The sequence below is a fragment of the Triticum aestivum genome, chromosome 3B, assembly GCF_018294505.1.
Source record: "Triticum aestivum cultivar Chinese Spring chromosome 3B, IWGSC CS RefSeq v2.1, whole genome shotgun sequence".
Lineage (NCBI taxonomy): Eukaryota > Viridiplantae > Streptophyta > Magnoliopsida > Poales > Poaceae > Triticum > Triticum aestivum.
Window position 1 is genome coordinate 328,334,591 of NC_057801.1, and position 11,011 is coordinate 328,345,601.

The 11,011-nt window shown below is 41.3% G+C and overlaps 1 long non-coding RNA gene across 1 annotated transcript; it reads right to left on the minus strand.

Annotated features, from left to right (window-relative positions):
- Positions 1–4,379: 4,379 nt before the first annotated feature.
- On the minus strand, positions 4,380–10,595 carry LOC123069822 (uncharacterized). Its single transcript, XR_006433007.1, has 3 exons — positions 9,978–10,595; positions 9,681–9,776; positions 4,380–4,865 (listed from the first exon to the last, which is right to left on the minus strand). It is a non-coding gene; the product is annotated as an uncharacterized lncRNA (long non-coding RNA).
- Between the last annotated feature and the right edge of the window lie 416 nt (positions 10,596–11,011).

Genomic DNA, 11,011 nt, shown 5'->3' on the forward strand with positions numbered 1-11,011 from the left:
GGGAGATCAACATAAGTAGCAAAAGATTCACAGAAAGAAGCTACTATCTCAGAGTCAAGTCCATATTTAGTGCTAAACTTACGGAAAATATCGGTATCCATAAAAGATTTAACACAATCAAACTTAGGTGTCATACCTGACTCCTTACCTTCGTCGAGGTCCCAATCTTCAGAGTTGCGTTTAATTCTATCCAATAAATTCCATCTAAATTCAATAGGCTTCATCATAAAAGAGCCAGCACAAGAAGTATCGAGCATGGTGCGATTGTTACAGAAAGCCGAGCATAAAAACTTTGCATAATCACTTCTTTTGCGAGCTCATGATTGGGGCATGAATATAACATTGATTTAAGCCTCCCCCAAGCTTGAGCGATGCTTTCTCCTTCGCGAGGCCAAAAATTATATATATAATTGGGATCACGATGAACAAGATGCATAGGGTAATACTTTTGATTAAATTCCAATTTCAATCTTTTATAGTTCCATGATCTCATATCATCACATAGCCTATACCATGTCAATGCGTCTCCCTCCAAAGATAAAGGGAAAGCCTTCTTCTTAACAACATCATCGGGTATACCTGCAAGCTTAAATAGTCCACAAATATCATCCACGTAGCATAGATGTTCGTCAGGATGCTTTGTTCCATCTCCTGCAAAAGTGTTAGCTAGCAGTTTTTCCATCATACCCGAAGGAATCTGAAAAGGAGTTTCATTTTCAGTAGGTTCAGTAGGTTCAGTAGGTTGAGGAGCAACTCTTGGCTCAACTGGACGGGGTGAAGATACCCCGAACAAGCCCCTCAGACAATTACTTTCCATAGTAACAAGTGACAGAAAATTTCAGCACACTAAATAAATTTTTCCTTACCAAATTCCACCTACCAAAGGCGCTTCACTCCCCGGCAACGGCGCCAGAAAAGAGTCTTGATGACCCACAAGTATAGGGGATCTATCGTAGTCCTTTCGATAAGTAAGAGTGTCGAACCCAATGAGGAGCAGAAGGAAATGATAATCGGTTTTCAGCAAGGTATTCTCTGCAAGTACTGAAATAAGTGGTAACAGATAGTTTTGTGATAGGATAAATTGTAACGAGCAACAAGTAACAAAAGTAAATAAAGTGCAGCAAGGTGGCCCAATCCTTTTTGTAGCAAAGGACAAGCCTGGACAAACTCTTATAATAGGAAAAGCGCTCCCGAGGACACATGGGAATATCGTCAAGCTAGTTTTCATCACGCTCATATGATTCGCGTTCGGTACTTTGATAATTTGATATGTGGGTGGACCGGTGCTTGGGTACTGCCCTTACTTGGACAAGCATCCCACTTATGATTAACCTCTATTGCAAGCATCCGCAACTACAACAAAAGTATTAAGGTAAACCTAACCATAGCATGAAACATATGGATCCAAATCAGCCCCTTACGAAGCAACGCATAAACTAGGGTTTAAGCTTCTGTCACTCTAGCAACCCATCATCTACTTATTACTTCCCAATGCCTTCCTCTAGGCCCAAATAATGGTGAAGTGTTATGTAGTCGACGTTCACATAACACCACTAGAGGTTAGACAACATACATCTTATCAAAATATTGAACGAATACCAAATTCACATGACTACTAATAGCAAGATTTCTCCCTTGTCCTCAGGAACAAACGTAATTACTCACAAAGCATATTCATGTTCATAATCAGAGGGGTAATAATGTGCATAAAGGATCTGAACATATGATCTTCCACCAAATAAACCAACTAGCATCAACTACAAGGAGTAATCAACACTACTAGCAACCTACTAGCACCAATCCCGGACTCGGAGACAAGAATTGGATACAAGAGATGAACTAGGGTTTGGAGATGAGATGGTGCTGATGAAGATGTTGATGGAGATTGCCCCCTCCGATGAGAGGAGCGTTGGTGATGACAATGGTGATGATTTCCCCCTCCCGGAGGGAAGTGTCCCCGGCAGAACAACTCTGCCGGAGCCCTAGATTGGTTCCGCCAAGGTTCCGCCTCGTGGCAGCGGAGTCTCGTCCCGAAAGGTTTCCTTCTATTTTTTCTCATCGAAAGACTTCATATAGGAGAAGATGGGCGTCGGAGAGCCACCAGGGGGGCCCACGAGGTAGGGGGCGCGCCCAGGGGGGCCACCCTCGTGAGCGGGGTGTGGGCCCCCTGGCCTTCATCTTTGCTGATGATTTTTCTTTATTTATTTTAAGGTATTCCATGGAGTTTCAGGACTTTTGGAGTTGCGCAGAATAGGCCTTCAATATTTGCTCCTTTTCCAGCCCAGAATTCCAGCTGCCGGCATTCTCCCTCTTCATGTAAACCTTGTAAAATAAGAGAGAATAGCCATAAGTATTGTGACATAACGTGAAATAATAACCCATAATGCAATAAATATTGATATAAAAGCATGATGCAAAATGGACGTATCAACTCTTCGTTATTTTATAACCAATTTGTGAACATACGAAACGAAATAGGAGGAGGGATTGCGAGGAAGTATGCCTCACTACTATGGAGAGCAGTAACTAACATGTTTCTTAATGCAAACCCAGCAGGACCACATGAGAGGCGAGGGTTACAGGATCGATATCCCCGAGGGTGGCTAGCGAGCAAACGAAGACGACGAGGCGCGGGCAGCCGCATGTTGGGAACGGCAGTGGAGGTAGGGTTGACGCCGAAGAGCGGGCACACGGCCAGGCTGAGCACGCCGGCGCCGTAGAGGGTTCTGCTATGGATCTGGGGAGGGTAGCTGGCGATGGAGATTGGGTGGACTAATTGAGTGAAACACGGGCGGGCGTTGGGGGCTGTTGGCGGCCTAGGTGAAAAGGGTGAAAAAATATCCCCGGTCACCACGCAGAAAGGCCTATGCAAACGGTTGTCTCTAAGCGCTCGTGTGCACAAACAACATAATTTCGTTTGAAATGAAGACGCGCTAATTTTGAAATGAAGACGTGAGTTCATTGTTTTGCCTCTAATTTTTTCCCATGATAAGCAAACACCATTATACCACAGGTTTGATTTGCTGGCGCATTTCAGGTCTCGTGTGCTATATTTAAGCCATATTTGGCATTTACCATGCATTTTGGCATATAAATCAAATCCTAACCGGAATTGTATGTGCGGATGAAAGGGATGAGTATTGTCGTCCGATGTGGGAGCATCCAACAGTGCAGACGTACGATCCGTGGGGTTTGGGTTCTGGCCAATCAGAATGCATGACTCAGATCGCGCATGCAGCAGGGGGGCATCGGCCACGGTTTGATAGGCACACGGCTTTTGTGAGTGAACCATGTGCTATTTGAAAACATTTATATGAACTAACAACATATTATCGTTTGAATGAAAACATGAGTTCATCGTTTCGCCTCGAATTTTCTTTCCACGGTAAGAAATCACCATTGTACCCTATAGTTTGATTTTCTGGTGCATTTGAGATCTTGTTTCCTATATTTGAGTCATTTTTTGCATTTACCATGCTATATATAGGAAAAATCCATCCTACCACCCACGGATAGTTACCCCACATGTCTCATATACTATCATATGGTATTCTATATACTACTTTATCATTGTAAGTATGTTCATATATTATATATATGATAATCCCAAGTGGGTAACATGAAAAAAAGCAAGTTGGCCCATGGTTTTTATTATATCGTGAGATACGTATATATTTGTACGTAAAATCAAGCATATTGAAAATATGATGCATACTACCTAAACATTCTTATGTAGTACATACTACGCATACATACTCTCCGAATTGCTAGATACTACATACAACATACAAATCTAAAAGTGGTGGTAACTACCTCTGGTGGTAGATAAAATTTGTCATATATATACTATACATACAATGTTTTTCTAATTCCTTACGGTTTAAAAACGAATTCGAATACGGTTGAATTTGATTTCAAAAGCGAAAATTTTAAGGTTTGTCGAAATGGGGCAAATAATATACCGTTAGAAAGCTATCAAAAATGTGAAACTTAGTTGTGTTGAAAATTTTCTCAAATTCGCAACCATTGAAGAGTAATTTGGAATACGGCGAGACACGTTGTGCTATTTTTTCCTTGTACTGGTCTATGTGTGCGTTTGTACTGGTGTATTTTTCACAGAGTAGTTTTGAACACGGTGAGACTGGTTGTGCTGTATTTTCTATTTCGAAAACATAGCACTCGAACTGATCTCCGTATGGTTTTTGGGTTTGTACTGAGCTGGTTTTTCTCCGTATGGTTTTTGGGTTTGTACTGAGCGTGTGTTTTCACAGAGTCCACTTTACTATGTTTTTTCGGTACAATTTTTCATGTAACTTTTCAACAATTTACTGTATCATCATCCCCGAACTTGCATGGTTTATATCGTTGAACTGGATGATATTTTCTCATCAGTTTACTGCCCATTTTTTCCATCACTTGCGGGAGTCATTAATAGGTTTACTTACTAGGCAGTAACACATGAACTCCTCGGGTAATAATACATGAACTACTAGGTATATAATTTTCCATCGAGCACTTGAAAACATAAAACATTACACAAAGAGAAGCACTGAACAGTGCATGTAAGAATAAATCCCACATCCATCATATACTAGAAGCTTCCACTTGAATAGGAAAATTTGTTTATCCCTCACAGATCAAAACACAAAACCTGAAGAAGAGAAGTATTGGTTTCTCATTGACATAACAACAAACAGGAGCACAAAATCATAGTTATTCGCCAATGTCAGCACGGTGCATCGTTCCATTTTTCTCGTTGTTGTTGTTGTCTTCTTGGACTATTGAAAGTGTTCTTCCTTGTCATTTATTGTCATGGCCAATAATGCCTAAAAGTGCTCATCCAGGTCTCCACTCTCCCGAAATCCCTAACCCATTAAAAATCAATAGATTTACACAATGAATATAGAAATGCACGAATGAATCTCATTCTCAAGATCAGTGATGAAGGATGTAATAAATATCATTGAAAAAAAGCCAAAGCGTACAATAAATGAGAGCACAAATAAAACAACGCCTTAGTTTTCCCATGTTTCTTTGTGATCCACATTGGTTCTTTTCCTCATTGAACTTTTCTTCCTATGAAGTTATGGTCCTTTTGAATCTGAAGTGATGATAGACCGTTTTTTGCTAAACTGTCATCACATTTCTAGAGTGGTGGAGAAGGAGCTCATGTCACTACTGAATCAATGGTATTAGAAGTTCATGTAATATAAGTAAAACAAACTAACTGATTGTCAAGTGCTCCTATGAACTAAATTTAAATTAGAAATTAAATAGAACTTAATTTTTCTAGTGCTCCTATGGGTAGTACACACACAACCTGACAAGGCACTGTACAAGTTCATGTAAAAAGAACAACCAAGTTCATATATAGTAAACATTATAAGTTCACAAAGAAACCTAAAAAGAGTTTTGTACTATATCTGCTATAGCAACTATAACAACCAAGTTAATATACGCCATGGGGTCAGACTGGGAACACGCAATGGATCCTGGAGTGGTGGACAGGGGGTTCATGTCACTACCACATCAATTATGGCACCAGAAGTTCATGGAATATAAGTAAAACAAACTAATTGATTTTTAAGTGCTCCTATGAGCTGAACCTAAATTAGGAATTGAACTAAACTTAAATGGTGGAAACTTAGGGTAAACCAGTCAGTTTATACGAACTAGTTCTGCTTGGACTGATACTTGGATGGCTGCCAGTCACCATGGTGGACGAGCTCGTGGCCAAGTGCGACCAAGGCGACCACCGGGAACTGTAGGTGCTTGTGCTTCTTCTCAGCAGCGAACTCACACAAGGTGTGCATGATTAGGGGAAGCATGGTTCATGGGTGGCCTTCATCTTGCCGCCAGATACGGGCTGCTGGCGCTCGTGGACGTCGTCGATCGGACGCGGGGCAGCATCACTCGTGGACAGAGATCAATAGAAGCTTTTCTAGCAAAGCATTCTCTAATGCAAATCTTCCTAGCAACCTCATCCAATGCCACAAATGCATTAGCTCTGGTTTTAGTTGAAACTAAATTTAGATGAAATGTGAGAAAAGCTGTTAGAAGGATAAGAAACCAGTTCCAAGCAAGAAAATAAACAAGTACAAGAATGAGTATAGCAAGAGGAGTTGCTGGCATGTTTATGTGAATGCGTATGTTTATTCAGTACACCATGTTTATGTTGTTCAGTACACCATGCTTATGTTCTTCAGTACACCATGTGATGGAACTACAAACTCTTTTTCTCTCTGAAACAAGCAACATTCACACAAACATCCTACATTTCTAGCGTCAGAAGTTACTTGTCATGAACTGACAGATTTACACAAGTAGACCAACCAATGGCGAAATCTACTAAATGTTTAAAAGAATCAGTAATTTTGTACGAGTTGGGGATTCATGTGTTTCGTTGTACTGAATTTAATAACCAAAATGCATATTCATACAAGAAACATCCAAAAAGAAGTTTAAGCACCTAGGTGGAATAAAGTTGAAGCCGACAGCCATGGACTACTGGTCGCGATGAACTCGACCACCCTGATGCCATGGGGTTGGACTGAGGACGGCACACATGCGCCCTTGACGGCGGCAGAGAACACGGGAGACTACAACTACCAGCACTACAAAAACACACATCGACTCTGTATGCAAAGACTACAACACACACACCCATTCCTGAATTGCAAATTTGCAATACATATTTACATACTACATCAAGGTGATATCTCTGTACTTACAAACTTTATGTAAGGTGAACTCACAATTTTTCTTTTTGAACTTTGTTTCTTTTTCTACGAACTGATACAAACTTCCACCACATACTTGTGCGATTTTATTTTCAAACAACACAAGAGAAGAGCTTTATTTACATCGTCGATACATGTCCAACCATTTCATTTCTGGAAAGAAAGCAAACATCTTTATCCTATTTATATAACCCAACCCTTTTTTTTGTAGAAGTGAAGCACATACTAGAGAAAAAACTAGAAGCTGGATCGTGAATAGTATTAGAAGATTAGTGCACACATAAGAATAAATAGCAAATACGAGTATGGAGCAGCAGCAGTACGGATATGTAAAAGTTCTAGAATTTGATTAAAAAATGAAGTAGCTTGATCTCGTAAGTACTACCGTAACTAGATACATGTAAAAGTTAAGTGATAACAAGTTCAAAAGAAATTCAGAAAATGAAACCGAATTGATGGGCTTATTTCATGCATTAAATTGTACTCCCTCCATCCGAGAAAACTTGTCCCAAGCTTGTTCCTCAAATGGATGTATTTAGCACTAACTTGATGCTAGATACATTTATTTGAGGGACAAGCTTTTCCGGACGGGGGGAGTACACCATAGCGTATTGTCTGGATGTACACGATGGAGTCGGCGGGCTGCACGTCGAGCCACGCTGTGAAGAGAACTGGTGTCGAAAGATTCAATCTCGACGGGCTGGGAGCATGCCATTGCTGCAATCAGAAATTTTTACCATTGATTTCTAAACAATAGGTACAAGAATCACCAAAATTTGGACTGAAGCTCTAGGGATTTTAGCTCAAATAACAAATGTGTTTAATTTTAGAGATGAAACATAGTTGAACGTTCTTCAGTGTGATTTTCCGCATAAGGAAAATCGCAGAAGCAACATAGTTGGACTGAAGCTCTAGCGATATAGTTGAACTTAGGAAATTTTCTGCCGGCCGGCCCTATGAACAACTTACCATTGATAAACAATGCCCAACCTCAGCGCTAGCGTTCTTCAAGTTACATTTAAGAGGAGACAAATTTTTTGTTGTGTTACCGTTGACAAGAGCTAAAGTAATTACAATTATCCTAACCAGCATATGCTCAAACAAGTTGAAGTTTCTTTTACTTGGGAACAACTTCAGTTCAGGTGTCTCTCCCATAAATAAATTTTAGTTTAGGCTTAAGAGACAGTCAGTCTGTGTTAACTGAAAACAACTCAAGTTTAACATGGCACATATCCTAGAGATACATGCTTCTCAAGCCTGAACAAAGGCACGCAATTTGATTTTTCAGTGCATTGTAGGCAAGAACGGATCCAAGTCAGAACTGATGCGATTTATTCCATCAAACTACTATGAAAGTTTCTCTATACTATTACGTTTTTAACACAAAAGTATTGAACTGTTTGCTGCCTTTCCATTATGAATTGATGGTGTAATACATGTTGAACTGTTACTCAAGAGCAAATTCAGAAATACATACACACACACACACACACACACACACACACACACACACACACACATATATATATATTGGTGCACTCCAAATATGTGCATTTTCAGGAACAAAACTTTCTGAACCTTCTATACGAAAGAACTTGAACAATCAGTCCAAAACATATTTGAAGTTGAACGATCATTTTCCTTACCGAGTGTTAAAGAAAATTAAACAAGAGACGAGCTCGCCGGAGAACTTGGACTGAAGAGCTTGCACACGGCGCGCTACATGGGGGTAAGGGAGGGCGGTAGTGCGTGGGGTTTTGAGGTGGCGAATGGAAGTGGAAGCAAGGGAGAACATCATTTTCTTAGGACTTTATCCTGTTTTCAACGCTAGTACACAGTCCCTGTACGTGCTATTCTCCCATAGGCATTAACATAAGCACCATGTGTTTTAGGAAGAACAAGGCACTTGAATCAGAATAGACACTGAAGAAACTCGCTACAAAAAATTACTTATTTAGGTGATATATGTAAACTTACAGAATTTCAAAACATGAACTAATGATATTTTTGCACACGCACCAACTAGTTTGTATTTTTTCATGAACTGATGATAGAGTACACACCAAACTAATATTAAGTTTATTACAGAAATTCTCTATTCATGAACTGACAATATATATTCTTTGTGGACTGAAGAAAAGAGAACAAAAATACACACGGAACAAACGATAGAATACACACTGAAGAAAAAAAGAATTTCTTCTCTGTGAACTGACGAAGGTTTTTTCATGGCAGGCAGTACAAGAATGACTAGGAAAAAAAAGAAAAACAGAGAATTTAGTGGCCAAAATCACTTTAATAACTAGTGGCAGTCTCTGTGGTTTACCTCCTATTTCCATACCACATAGATGGGTCTGTTGGTAGCTATAACTGCAGAGAGAGAGAGAGAGAGAGAGAGAGAGAAAGAGAGAAGAAATTGGCAAAAATATATTGTTTCTCTTTCTGCTCAGACATTCCACACAAACAGGCCAAGTGCACAAGTTGAACTGATCTTGTCCATGACACGAACGGGGGCTAGTGCTGCTGCTATACGTGCACGAGCTTCATGAGAGGTTCAACGGGAGAAGGGTGGAGCCAGTTTTCAAATAAGGATATGCACAAAGAACTTGGCAAGCAAGTCTGAGAAGCAAAATAAGTTCTAGTTGGCTAACACAAGAAACAAAGTGAAACCATATACTTAGCTACTCTTTCCAAGGAGGTAGTAACATTGAATCATTCTTGAAGAAAGATATCTAGATCAGAAGTTCAGAAGTTGAGCAAGGACATGCTTTTTGAAGTAGTATCTATAGTAATTTGCTACCTTGCTTTTAGGTCAAAATACAGTATTTGAAAACTACCTCCAAGTTACCAAATTGAAAGGTTGTAACGATGATACCTTATGCTAGATGAATTATATGGTTGAAACAGAGACAACTAAAAGAATAGGAATACACGGCCAACCTTGCCATCGATGATGGACTTGCTTGTAGCGCATTCCTCCTCCGATTGTTGTTGGATTGTTGTCGGATTTTGAGCAGCAAATGATCGGACTCTCCACTGAAACATACATAAGAAAGCATTTTCAACACCTAATTCAGTAGAGATGTCTCTCCAAGGAAACCATGTTCCCCCTAAGCAACCGAAGAACAATGAATAATTTTGTATATCTGAAGAACGAAATTCAGATGGTGATAACACCAGAGCTTCCCAATTTTCACCCCTGAAAGGACTCCATTCTCTTAGCTGAGAAGAACTCACCTCTGGCTGGTGGGCGGAGCGGCCACTGATGGCAGAGAAGCTCGAAGAGTACATCGGTCTCTTGGGCGCCGGTGAGTAGAGGAAGTGGACATGCTACCCCTTACTCCTTCGGACTGGCGGCTGTGGCGAAGTGGAGCTGATGGAGGAGGGGATCACGAGCAGCGCCGGGATGGTTGGCGCTGGAACTCGTTGGGAAGGGGTCGTTGGTGTGCGGGGGATCCGGGCCGGTGTCATGCTTGATATCCGCAGTTGGTCGGCTGGTTAGCTTGCTGGGTGATGGCCGCGGCGGGAGGTGAGGACGGCAGCTGCGACAGGAGGTGGGCATGGCGGCCGCAATAGAAGGTGGGGGCGGCGCGTCACGAGATGGGGCGGGGGCAGCCGGCACGAGACGGGATGGGGCCACCGGCGTGAGACGGGGGTGGGGATGGCCGGGGCAAGGTGTGGCGGCGGCGACCGGTGCGAGACAGGGCGGGGCGGCCGGCGCGAGGTAGGGGGTGGGGGATGGCCGGGGCGAGGTGCGGCGGCGGCGAATGGCGCTAGGTGGATGGAGTGGAGTGAGGTGGCGATGCAGGTGTACTGAGAGCGTTTCTTTTGTCAGGCCGGGGTAGTGGGCTTCTTTTCTTTTCTGCAGCGGTTCGGAAATTGTAGATCGGGTCCTATATAGGGGCGAGAGTAATAGAATAGCCCTGTCCTATATATATATAGAGAGGAGACAGACAGAGAGGGTCGCGTTATTCGTCACCTTCGGTGAGGAATAGTTATTCTTCACCCCCTCTCTGTTTTGATGCCAATGCACCGTATTCTTAGGTTTCGTAAATTTTGTCTTATTTCATAAGTAAAAAGAGAACGTAAGAAAATATATACTCGTCGTAAAAAATATTTTATGTTACGTAAAGTTACAAACGTAAAACATACATAAAATGCGATATTTTTGGTCTTATAACCTTCTTATACCAAATTTTACGTAGTGAATCAATATGAATGTAACTATTTGTATTCCAAACATAATTTATTTATGAAGTGATCGTAAGATT